Raw genomic sequence first — 13109 nt, 5'->3', positions numbered from 1 at the left:
CTTTTCCTATATTGTTCTTCGCTTATTTACTTTTCCGTTGCTACTGTTACAATCACTATAAAACCAAAATTATTACTTTTGCTACCGTTACCACTACTATCATATTACTTTGCTGCTAAATACCTTGCTGCAGATATTAAGTTTCCAGGTGTGGTTGAATTGACAACTCAGCTGCTAATACTTAAGAATATTCTTTGGCTCCCATTGTGTTGAATCAATAAATTTGGGTTGAATACTCTACCCTCGAAAACTGTTGTGATCCCCTATACTTGTGGGTTATCAAGACTATTTTCCGGCGCCGTTGCCGGGGAGCATAGCTCTATTCTTTGAGTCACTTGGGATTTATATCTGCTGGTCACTATGAAGAACTTGAAAGATCAAAGTACCAAGATTTTCCCTCAACTACGAGGGGAGGTAAGGAACTGCCATCTAGCTCTGCACTTGATTCACCTTCTGTTTTGAGTAAACTTGCGACACCTACACCTGCTATTCATTCTGATATGTCGCACGTTATTGATGATGCCACTTTTGCTTCACATGATACTTATGATGAAACTACTTCTATGCTTCATAATACTGTGTCACTAGGTGAATTTCTTGATAAACAACTGGCTAGGGCTAGAGAGAATGAAATTATTGAAACCGATACTATTGATGAAAGTGATGATGAAGACTCTCCCCCTAGATATGAATTGCCTGTTGTGCCTAAGGGTTATGTTATGGATGAAGAAACTGCTAGAGACTTTCTTGCTTGCAATGATAGATCTGATCTTAAGAAATTATTAGCTAAGCTTAAAGAAAAGTCTTTGAATGCTAGAATGAAATATGACCCTGCTTTTGCTACTTCACCTATCTTTATTACTGATAAGGATTATGATTTCTCTGTCGATCCTGAGTTAATTACTTTGGTTGAATCTGATCCTTTTTGTGGCTATGAATCTGAAACTGTTGTGGCACATCTTACTAAATTAAATGATATAGCCACCTTGTTTACTCATGATGAGAAAACTCGATATTACTTTATCCTTAAGTTGTTTTCGTTCTCATTAAAGGGTGATGCTAAAAGATGCTTTAATTCTCTTGATCCTGGTTGTGTGCGTAGTCCGCAGGACATGATTTATTACTTCTCTGCTAAATATTTCCCCGCTCATAAGAAACAAGCTGCTTTAAGGGAAATATATAATTTTGTGCAAATTAAAGAAGAGAGTCTCCCACAAGCTTGGGGGAGGCTTCTCCGATTACTTAATGCATTGCATGATCATCATCTCAAGAAAAATGAAATACTTGATATCTTTTATAATGGACTAACTGATGCTTCTAGAGACTACCTGGATAGTTGTGTTGGTTGTGTTTTCAGGAAAAGAACTGTTGATCAAGCTGAATTGCTATTGAATAATATGTCGAGTAATGAAAATGATTGGACACTTCCTGAACCAACTCCTAAGCCAACTCCGAAGAAAAGGGGTATTCTATTTCTCAGTCCTGAAGATATGCAAGAGGCAAATAAATCTATGAAAGAAAAAGGTATTAAAGCTGAAGATGTTAAGAATTAACCACCTATTGAAGAAATACATGGTCTTGATATCCTGATACAGGTAGTAAAGGTAAATTCTCTCTATAGATTTGATAAACGTGAAATCCCATTCACTAAGTTCACTAGCCAATGCTTGGATGAGTTTGATGATTTTATTGTTAAACAAGAAAACTTCAATGCTTATGTTGGTAGACAATTGAAACACAATGCTGATATGCTTGAACACTTGAGTGATTATATGTCTAGAGTTAAAGGTGAACTTAAACTTATTAGTAAACATGCTTCTATGGTTACCACTCAAGTAGAACAAGTGCTTAAAGCTCATAATGATTTGTTGAATGAATTAAATAATAAGAAAAATGATAATGTTGTTAGAGTTATGACTAGAGGGGTTAAAATGACTCGGGAACCTTTGTATCCTGAGGGCCACCCTAAGATAATTGAGCAAGATTCTCAGAGAACTAATGTTGATGCACCTAGTTCTTCGAAGAAGAAGAAAAGGAAAAATGATAAGACTTTGCATGCTTCTAGTGAACCTGTTGTAGACACACCTGAGAATCCCAATGATATTTCTATTTCTGATGATGAAACACAATCTGGTGATGAACATGAACCTAGTGATAATGTTAATGATGATGTTCATGTTGATGCTCAACCTAGCAATGACAATGATGTAGAGATTGAACCTGCTGTTGATCTTGATAACCCACAATCAAAGAATCAACGTTATGATAAGAGAGACTTTGTTGCTAGTAAGCCCTGTAAAGAAAGAGAACCATGGGTTCAGAAACCCATGCCTTTTCCTCCTAAACCATCCAAGAAAAAGGATGATGAGGATTTTGAGCGCTTTGCTGAAATGATTAGACCTATCTTTTTGTGTATGCGTTTGACTGATATGCTTAAATTGAATCCTTATGCTAAGTACATGAAGGATATTGTTACTAATAAAAGAAAGATACTAGAAGCTGAAATTTCTACCATGCTTGCTAATTATACTTTTAAGGGTGGAATACCAAAGAAACTAGGAGATCCCGGAGTACCAACTATACCATGCTCCATTAAAAGAAACTATGTTAAAACTGCTTTATGTGATCTTGGAGCCGGTGTTAGTGTTATGCCTCTCTCTTTATATTGTAGACTTGATTTGAATAAGTTGACACCTACTGAAATATATTTGCAAATGGCCGATAAATCAACTACTATACCTGTCAGTATTTGTGAGGATGTGCCTGTTGTGGTTGCAAACATTACTATTCTAACGGACTTTGTTATTCTTGATATTCCCGAGGATGATAGTATGTCGATTATCCTTGGTAGACCCTTTTTGAATACTGCAGGGGCTGTTATTGATTGCAACAAAGGCAATGTCACTTTTCATGTTAATGGTAATGAGCATACGATACACTTTCCAAGGAAACAACCTCAAGTCCACAGTATCAATTCTATGGGAAAAATTTCAATGATTACTATTGGAGGTTTTGAATTTCCTCTCCCTACTGTCAAGAAGAAATATGATATTCTTATTGTTGGGGACATGCATATCCCCGTTGAGAGGAAGAAATATGTTTAGGAAAATGTACCAAGGTGGCTCCTCAATGAAGCAAGGACCCAGGCCCGCGATACGTGAGCCAGACAATGAACTACCAAGAGATGCTCAAGTGTGGCCCTGTGAATGGCCATCCAAAGATTTCATGGTCCAGGCAGGCATCAAGGAAGAATTTGATGCATATGTGTGTAACGCTGATCTTGAGAGCTCAGAGGCAGATAAGTGCCTCCAATATTATCACCTAACTGATTCCTTTATGAGAAGGTTTAAATTTACATCATCGCGCAACTCTCACAATGTCCTATTTGATTTTTATGATAAATCTTATACCATGGACTTAGAAGATTTTAATACTGCTTGTAAACTCCCGCAATGGCGTAGTGCTAGTGAACCTCGCAAATATGAATTTAAAGATTTCCTTGCTAGTATCACTGTGGGGGAATCTAGAGAAATAACACAAGCTACCATAGGGAGCATTCATTTTCCTGCCATACATTATTTTGCTCTCTTTATAGGTAGATGCATAAATGGTAAGGATGAGGCATGTCATATGTGTGTTCCGGATCTTAGTGTTCTCAAGAGTGTTGTATTAGGAGATAGACAATATAACTTGGGGGCCATTGTTGCACGTAGGTTGCATAATAACAGTATTAATGGAGATTTGTTCGGTGGAATTTACGCAACCCGTTTAGCTAATTTTCTTGAGGTACCCATACGTGGATAAGATATTGAGTTGCCTCCTGCTTATATAGATTATAATGCTATGGTTCATCATCAGTTTATTGAGAGGAACGACCAGTCCCTCCAGTACGGACTAATCTTTGACAGACGACGTACCTATCATGTCGCTCTCCCTGCTCCTACTTTCTTTGACTTTCAGGCAAAAGGGAGATATGTTATAACCAGGGAGGAGGCGAACGAGTACGAGAGGAGGACGGAGGTAGCCCGCCTCCAAGCTGCAGCCCTTCAGGAAGAAGCTGATGCATCTCAGTACGACCCCGGCTTCAACTTTGGATATCCACCAGGCCATCCATGGGCATAGACCTTAGGCCAAAATCCTAAGCTTGGGGGAGTACGTATTTCTCACCGACATTACATCTATGTTCACACACTCATGCCAGTTGTCGGTGCTCATACCTTTTCATTGTATCATCCATGCTAGTTTATTTTCTTTTTAAGCTTTCTTCTTGTGTGTTTGAAAAACCTTAAGAAAAACCAATAAAAAAATTAGGTGTAGCCTTTAGCTAGTTTACTTTCCATGCCTATAGTAGTAGTAATTAAAAATAAAACCCAAAAAGATTTCTCATTCTTCTTTTGCTTGTTGGGAGCTTTCCCGTGTAAATAGTTTTGTTTCTTTTCTTTTCTTTGGGGGCCGAGAGGAGAAGACCATAATGAAAATGTTGAGTGGCTCTCATATGCATTATTGTTGATCTAACAAAGAGCCCATATTACCTTGTCTTCTCTCTTGAATTGAATGCTTGCAGATTCCAGCTTAGTCCAATGCACGTGCACTATTATTATTATCCACACTATTTGGTCGTGCAAGTGAAAGGCAATAATGACGATATACGATGAACTGATTGAGATGAGAAAAGCTGGTATGAACTCGACCTCTCTTGTTTTTGTAAATATGATTAGTTCATCGTTCCTGATTTAGCCTATTATGAATGAAACACGTTTGCAATGACAATTATAGATTATATTTGCTTATGCCATACTTAATTTGCTAGGAGTTTATAATGGTTTACCTTGCGTGCCAACATGCTATTAAAACGGTTGTGATGTGGTATGATAGGGTGGTATCCTCATTTGAACGATTCGAGTGTCTTGACTTGGCACATGTTCACGCATGTAGTTGAAACAAAATCAACATAGCCTCCATGATATTTATGTTCATGGTGAATTATATCCTAGTCATGCTTGCATTCAGTGTTGATTAATTTTAATGCATGTTGATGACTGTTGTCGCTCTCTAGCTGGTTGCTTCCCAGTCTGAAAGGATCGATATGGTCGACTAGAGGGGGGGTGAATAGGCAACTACCAATTTTTACTTTTCTTTACCAAATTAAACTTTGCATCAAAGTAGGTTGTCTAGATGTGCAACTAGGTGAGCAACCTATATGATGCAATAACAACAAGCATACAAGCAAGCAAGGGAAGAAACACTAAAGAGCTTGCACAAGTAAAGGTAAGAGATAACCAAGAGTGAATCCGGTGAAGACGAGGATGTGTTACCGAAGTTCCTTCCTTTTGATGGGAAGTACGTCTCCGTTATAGCGGTGTGGAGGCACAATGCTCCCCAAGAAGCCACTAGGGCCACCGTATTCTCCTCACGCCCTCACACAATGCGAGATGCCGTGATTCCACTATTGGTGCCCTTGAAGGCGGCGATCGAACCTTTACAAACAAGGTTGGGGCAATCTCCACAACTTAATCGGAGGCTCCCAACAAGACCACGAAGCTTCACCACAATGGACTATGGCTCCGTGGTGACCTCAACCGTCTAGGGTGCTCAAACACCCAAGAGTAACAAGATCCGCTACGGATGAGTGGGGGAATCGAAAATCCCTTGGTGGAAGTGTAGATCGGGGCCTTCTCAACCAGTCCCGAGCAAGTCAACAAGTTTGATTGGCTAGAGAGATAGAATGGGCGAAAATGGAGCTTGGAGCATTTAATGGAGCTTGAGCAATAAATGGAGCTTGGGGGAGGAAGAGGTAGGTCAAAGAGAAGAAGGGGACTCCCTTTTATAGTGGGGGCAACAATCCAACCGTTGCTCCCACCAACCAGCCTCGCTCAGGGCGGTACTACCGCTGAGAGGGGGCGGTACTACCGCCAGGACAGCGATACTGCCGCACCAGCCAGCGGCACTGCCGCACAGAGGAGACTACTAGGAAAGGACCCAAACGCGGTACTACCGCGGTGGTAGGGACGGTACTACCGCTCCTAGAACGGTACTACCGCCTCTACAACCGCGACTAGTGCCGCAAAACCCGACACGAGAAAAATACCTCTCGAATCGAGGCGGTAGGAGCCAGACTGCCCAGCGGTACTACGGCAGCGGGGTCACGGGCGGTACTACCGCTGTGGAGCGGTACTGCCGCTTGTGACCCTTCGGCCGTACTACCGCTGGTAGTGCGGTACTACCGCTGGGGCGCAAAAGAGAGAGAGAATCTCTCAAAGATGCTGAGGACGAGGCGGAGGTGCCAGGCACCCCGGTACTACTGTTGTGGAGCCACTGGCGGTACTACCGCTGTGGAGCGGTACTGCCGCTTGTGGCTCCTCAGCGGTACTACCGCTGGGTTGCGCGGTACTACCGCTTGGACCCAGACAGGACAAGGAAGAGAGGAGAGATCTCTTCAATGGAATGGAGACGCTCGGAGGGTGAGAAGCTGATGTGTACGTGATGATTCCACCCATGCAATACCCCAGCGGACCCCCTCTTGATAGTATGGTGCCCTCTACGCAACTAGTCCACCGAGAAAGAAACGAAAGAGCTACACCATCTTGAAATACACTCCGATGGGAAGAAAGCGTCTCATGCCAGGGGAGAATCTGTGAATTATTCAAAGCACAAGATTAGTCCGCAAACATGTTGTCATCAATCACCAAAACTACCTTGAGAGAGATATGCCGTAACAATTTCCCCCTTTTTGGTGGATTGATGACAACTAGGGATTTGCGCAAGGAAAAGAAATAAAACGAAGAAAACTAAGAACTAAAAAATATAGACGGGCTCCCCCAGAATGTGTGCACCTAGATATGGCAAGACACACACATTCGGATCAACACTCCCCCTATATTTTATAGTCCAACAATACTAAGCACAAGATATATGAGAGAAGAGAATAAACAGGACAAGCATGCACCTCATAATAAACTACAGTACTCTGAATAGACATAAGTAATAAGGTAGCGATAGGGAGCATATGTCTCACACCATATGTCTAGAACTTAGGTCTCACACCAAACCAAACCAAATAAAGACACCGAGAAAACACACAAGAACCCACAAGACGACTGAAAGCACGGCAACAAACACAAATCCCTACACTCTCTCCCCCTTTGGCAGCGAGACACCAAAAAGGGCAAAGAGTGACGCTACGACTCCAGGTGATGGGAAGATGAAGATCTCGAACATCACATCTCTGCATCTTCATCGTGGGTCGAAAACTGCTCGGCATCGGAGTTGGTCCAATGGCAGTTCTGATGAATCCAGTCCTCCTCTTCAGTGATCTGACCCTCAGACCCACTGGCAACTGTTGCTCCCATCTGACGCATGAGCTCCTTGTGGCGCGTCCTGGCATGCTTCTCCGCCACATGAGTCATGTACTGACCATGAGACTCCATGCAGAAAAGCTTCTTCATCTTGCGCTTAAGCTTCTGTGCCCACGACGGTTGTGTACTAGAGGGGCCAAAGTCCTCCTCATGATCATCAGTAGCAGCCCCACCCTCGGTCCCCATGGCAGCAGTAGCAGCAGACGGACCCCCTGTGGCAGCAGTAGCAGATGGACCCCCTGTGTGAGGCGCTGTCCAATTGTCCTTCTTCCTCAGACGCTTGATCTCATGAGAAACCAAGTCTCCAGTTTCTAGCAACACTCTGGGATAAGTCTGTGCCTAGGCCCTCTCAATGAGCCTCATGATGAATGGACCATATATAGGGCACTTGCGCTCAGACACGGCAGAGAGAAGTTCAGACCACATGACATGAGAAATATCCAGGCTCTCTCCAGTGCTTGCTTCCTTCTCATGCTGACAGAAAAGGAGCATGTCCACGAGGTAAGAGTGGACCATATCCAGATTCCCGATCCGAGGGAAGAGAGTCTCACGGAAGATGCGATGAAGAATGTCCAGATACGGAGACAGCTCATAGGTCTTCTTCTCAGTTACTGGGTGAACTTTCATAGTGCAGTAGGGCCAAAGGGCTTGCTTGTGGGTGGACATAGTGTTGCGGTGAGGGCGGAAACCGACAGGAGTCTCAAGCCCGTGATCCACCACATCAAGTAACTCCATGAAGGCCTTCCACTTGACCGAAAGCAGCTTGCAATTGGTCATCCATGTCAGAGTCCTCTCGACATCCGTCCCAAGATGGACGGTGGCATAGAATTGAGCCACTAAATCTGCATCGAAATCCTTGTTGAATTGCATGATCCTGAGAATGTTCAGCTGAGTGCACATCTGAAGGGCTTCGCCAAAGTACTCCGGGTCCTTCTCCATAGCATCAGTGTCAATGGAGCGAACATCAACAAAAAGATTCTTCTTGGCCTTGATCACATCAAAGTAGATGGCAAACTGAAAATGGTTCCAGAACGGGCAGTTGACCAAAGTGGGTTCTTGGTCCACCGCATAGGGGTTGCGGCGATGCTTCTCCCAAAACTCCTTGTTGGTCATCTCAGTCACAGTCTTCCCCTTTGGCTTGTTGGCGGATCGCTTCGATTGCCGAGGAGGTGGAGGAACACTTGCAGATGCACTTGCTGGAGGCGGTTGGGTGCTCGAGGAACCACCGGCTGGCTCTGAGGTGCGGTAGCGTTTTGATGTAGCACGCCCAGGGTTGATACGGCAACCTTGCTGCTCGGAATGGTCATCACCTGGAGCCAAACACAAGAACACGCAAAACAACCAGAAAGAACGAGCATAAGCCAACGAACTCAACAAAAAAGATCAAGGTAAGGCAGGAAAATGATGGGATTTGGCATGCAGCGGTAGTACCGTGACATGCCCGCGGTAGTACCGCCCCAAGCGGTAGTACCGCCCCAAATGGAGCGGTAGTACCGCTCTAGGTCAAGTGGTAGTACCGCTCCAAAGAGAGCGGTAGTACTGCTCGAGGCGGAGAAACAGCAGTTTCCTACAGCAGGAGGCGGTGAAACAGCGGTTTCCTACTACCGTGGTCAGATCCAGCACTACCGGCCTACCAAATTCAAAAATAATCTTACCAAACTCTAATCGAGATACTCTAGTTGCCTTCCCCAACCAACTCAAGCCTAGATTTAGCCAAAAATCTAGAGATGCAACCACCATTGCCCCTAAGAAACAAGATCTAGAAACGAGACAAAATGAAAGAAGGAACGGGGGCAATACCGGCATCCATGGCAAGAGAACGAGGTGGGGATCGACTCCACCAAAGGAAATGGAGAGGGACGCCCCAGAGACGGAGATTTGCCGGAGCCCTCCCGCGGCGAGTGGAGGCTGGAGAGAGGAAGAGGAAAGAGGGGCGAAGTGAATGGGTACGGGGGAGAAGAAACCTCCCCCAGCCCCGACTTAACCCCTGGTCCCATCCCTCAGCGGTAGTACTGTGCTAGGGGGCGGTAGTACCGCTCATGAGCGGTAGTACCGCGCACCCCAGCATTAGTACCGCCCAGCACGCCATGGCAACCAAACCAACAAGGCTTTTGCTCGAAGGAACGACAAAAACGGCAAGAGAAAAAAAGAGCCAGCAAAAAGACCAAGACACACCTCTTCAAACGAGGGCGGTGGCTGAGGCCACCTATGTTTGAGTCAAAAGGTATGGCGCCGCGAAGATTCTAACCTTGGGCCCATGACCAAAACTCGTCTTTGAAGCACAAGTACCATCAACAATGGCTAAAGTGAAAGACTTGATCAATTTATGCATAATGGGGGGAGGGAGAGTTCATTGAGAGAACAACACTCCCCCTATGTCCATGCCTACACCTAAACTAGACAACAAATTGAGCATGGTAGGGTGTGCAAGGGTTCAAGCCACATTGCTCGAATCAATGATATTTAGCTCATGCCTTAACTCGCGAAATCTTGCTTCATCCAAGGGCTTCGTGAAAATATCTGCAAGGTTGTCATGAGTGTTGACATAGTTGAGCTCGATCTCTCCTCGCCTAATGTGATCCCGGATGAAGTGATACCGAATCTCAATATGCTTCGTCTTGAAATGTTGCACTAGGTTGAGAGAAATCTTGATGGCACTTTCATTGTCACACCAAAGAGGCACTTTGTCACAACTGACACCATAATCCTTTAAAGTTTGCCTCATCCATAGGAGTTGTGCACAACAACTACCGGCGGCAACATACTCCGCCTCAGTGGACGAGAGAGACACACAACTTTGCTTTTTGGAAGACCAACTTACCAAAGAGCAACCAAGGAATTGGCACACTCCGGAAGTGGACTTCCTATCCACTTTGTCTCCCGCCCAATCGGAATCCGAGTACCCTACAAGCTTGAAGTTTGATCCTCTTGGGTACCATAAGCCAAAGTTTGGGGTATGAGCCAAATATCGAAAGATTCGTTTGACCGCCACATAGTGACTTTCCTTAGGTGCGGCTTGAAATCATGCACAAATTCCCACACTCAACATGATATCTGGTCTAGATGCACAAAGGTAAAGCAAGGATCCAATCATGGAGCGATATACCTTTTGATCCACCACTTTACCATTGGGATCTAAGTCAAGTTGGCACTTGGTGGGCATTGGAGTGGAGGCCGGCTTGAAGTCACTTAGCTTGAATCTCTTGAGCATGTCTTGAGTGTATTTGGATTGATTGATGAAGGTTCCTTCTCTTCTTTGCTTCACTTCGAACCCTAGAAAGAACTTCAACTCTCCCATGGAGGACATCTCGAACTTTGAGGTCATGAGAGCGGCAAATTCCTCATTGAAAGCTTTGTTAGGGGAACCAAATATAATATCATCAACGTATAATTGGCACACAAACAACTCCCCTTTGACCTTCTTAGTAAAAAGAGTGGGTTCGATTAGCCCAACTTCAAAGCCATGGTCTTGTAGAAACTCGGTAAGGTGGTCATACCACGCACGTGGGGCTTGTTTAAGGCCATAGAGTGCCTTATCGAGTTGATACACATGATCGGGAAAGTAGGGATCCTCGAACCCGGGGGGTTGCTTGACGTAAACCAATTCATTAATAGAACCATTAAGAAAAGCACTCTTCACATCCATTTGTTGTAACTTAAAGTTATGATGAGAAGCATATGCAATCAACATGCGAATGGATTCAAGACGAGCAACAGGAGCAAAGGTTTCACCATAGTCGGTACCCTCGACTTGGGAGTAGCCTTGTGCTACCAAACGAGCCTTGTTGCGAATGATAATCCCATGTGCATCTTGCTTGTTCTTAAATATCCACTTGGTTCCTATGACATTGTGATTCCCAGTCGGTCTTGGCACCAATCTCCACACTTTGTTGCGCTCGAAGTTGTTGAGTTCTTCATGCATGGCATTGAGCAAATCCGGATCTTCTAGCGCTTCATATACCTTGTGGGGTTCCACACAAGAGACAAACACGTGATGCTCACAATAATTTGCTAATTGTCTACGAGTGCTTACCCCCTTTCTTAAGCTTCCAAGCACATTCGTCATGAGATGATCCTTGGTGGAGAGCTTGGATGCAATCTTGGCGGCACGACGCTCTAATTCCTCCTCGGTGGTGAGTTGAGGAGCGGTTACTTGATCATCTTGAGCGCCGTCATGAACTTGTTCTTGATCTTGAACTTGCTCGGGGGAGAGAACTTGACCTTGGGCATCACTTGGTGTGTCGACACCGTCTTGAGTATGATCATGCCCTTGGTCTTGTTCATGAGGTTGAGGGCCTTCACTTTGTTCTTCGGAAGCGTGTGGGCCTTGGGTTGGTGATGGCTCCACTTGAGTGGAGCATTGTCCTTCTCCTTCGGCCACAAGGGGTTCCTCAATGGGTAGGATAAAACCAACACCCATTCTTCTTATGGCTTGAGGAGGAATTTCATCACCTACATCACAAGTGCCACTTTGCTCCACTTGGGAGCCGTTATTCTCATCAAACTCCATGTTACACGTCTCCTCAATAAGTCCCGTGGATTTATTGAGGACACGGTAAGCATGAGAGTTTGTAGCATAACCAACAAATATGCCCTCATAAGCTCTAGCCTCAAATTTAGACAACCGAACACCTTTCTTGAGAATGGAACACTTACACCCGAATACCCGGAAGTACTTGAGGTTGGGCTTGTTATCGGTGAGTATCTCATATTGAGTCTTGTTCAAGCCCTTGCGGAGGTAGAGCCGATTGGATGCATGACACGCGGTGTTGATGGCTTTGGCCCAAAAGTTGTACGGAGACTTGAACTCTGCCATCATGGTCCTTGCCGCATCCATCAACGTCGGGTTCTTCCTCTCCGCAACACCGTTTTGTTGAGGGGTGTAGGGTGCGGAATATTGATGCTTGATTCCCTCATCACTAAGAAACTCATCCAAGGTGTAGTTCTTGAACTCGGTGCCGTTGTCACTTCTTATTGTCAAGATCTTTGCATTGTGTTGACGTTGTGCTTCATTTGCAAAGTCAATGACAGTTTGTTGGTTCTCGCTCTTCCTCTTGAAGAAATACACCCACGTGTACCTTGAGTAGTCATCCACAATCACCAAGCAATACTTCCTACCTCCAAGACTATCGAAGGATGGAGGCCCAAAGAGATCCATGTGAAGGAGCTCCAAAGGCCTCTTTGAATAAATGATAGTCGTGGGAGGGTGAGCCTTCTCATGTAGCTTTCCTTCGATACAGGCACTGCAAGCACGATCTTTAGCAAAACTAACATTCGTTAGTCCACGGACATGGTCCCCCTTGAGGAGACTTTGCAAAGATCTCATATTGACATGGGCTAAATGGCGATGCCAAAGCCATCCCAGATCAAATTTAGCCATTAGGCATGTCGCGGTCTTAGTGGGTCGCTCCGAAAAGTTAATCACATATAGACCGTTCTCGACATGCCCAACAAAAGCTACTTTAAGAGTCTTGCTCCAAAAGAGGGCCACGGTATCGATATCAAAGAACGTGGAAAAGCCCATGATTGCAAGTTGACAAACGGAAAGTAAATTGTATGCAAGGGACTCAACAAGCATGACCTTCTCGATCGTGAGATCATGAGAGATGACCACCTTGCCAAGTCCCAATACCTTAGAATATGAGGCGTCACCCCACTCGACATTGGTGGGCATAGATGGAACTTTGTGCACGTCCAGCACCAAGTCCTTGCTTCCGGTCATATGATTTGTAGCTCCGCTATCGAGCAACCATG

The 13109-nt window shown here is 44.7% G+C and overlaps 1 pseudogene; it reads right to left on the bottom strand.

Moving 5' to 3' along the window:
* Nucleotides 1–13109, bottom strand: part of LOC125525393 — a 98422-nt pseudogene that overhangs the window by 68096 nt on the left and 17217 nt on the right.

This window comes from Triticum urartu, chromosome 7, assembly GCF_003073215.2.
Source record: "Triticum urartu cultivar G1812 chromosome 7, Tu2.1, whole genome shotgun sequence".
NCBI classification, from domain to species: domain Eukaryota; kingdom Viridiplantae; phylum Streptophyta; class Magnoliopsida; order Poales; family Poaceae; genus Triticum; species Triticum urartu.
The sequence above is the reverse complement of the archived record's forward strand: the minus strand, read 5'-3'. Positions and strand labels throughout refer to the sequence as shown.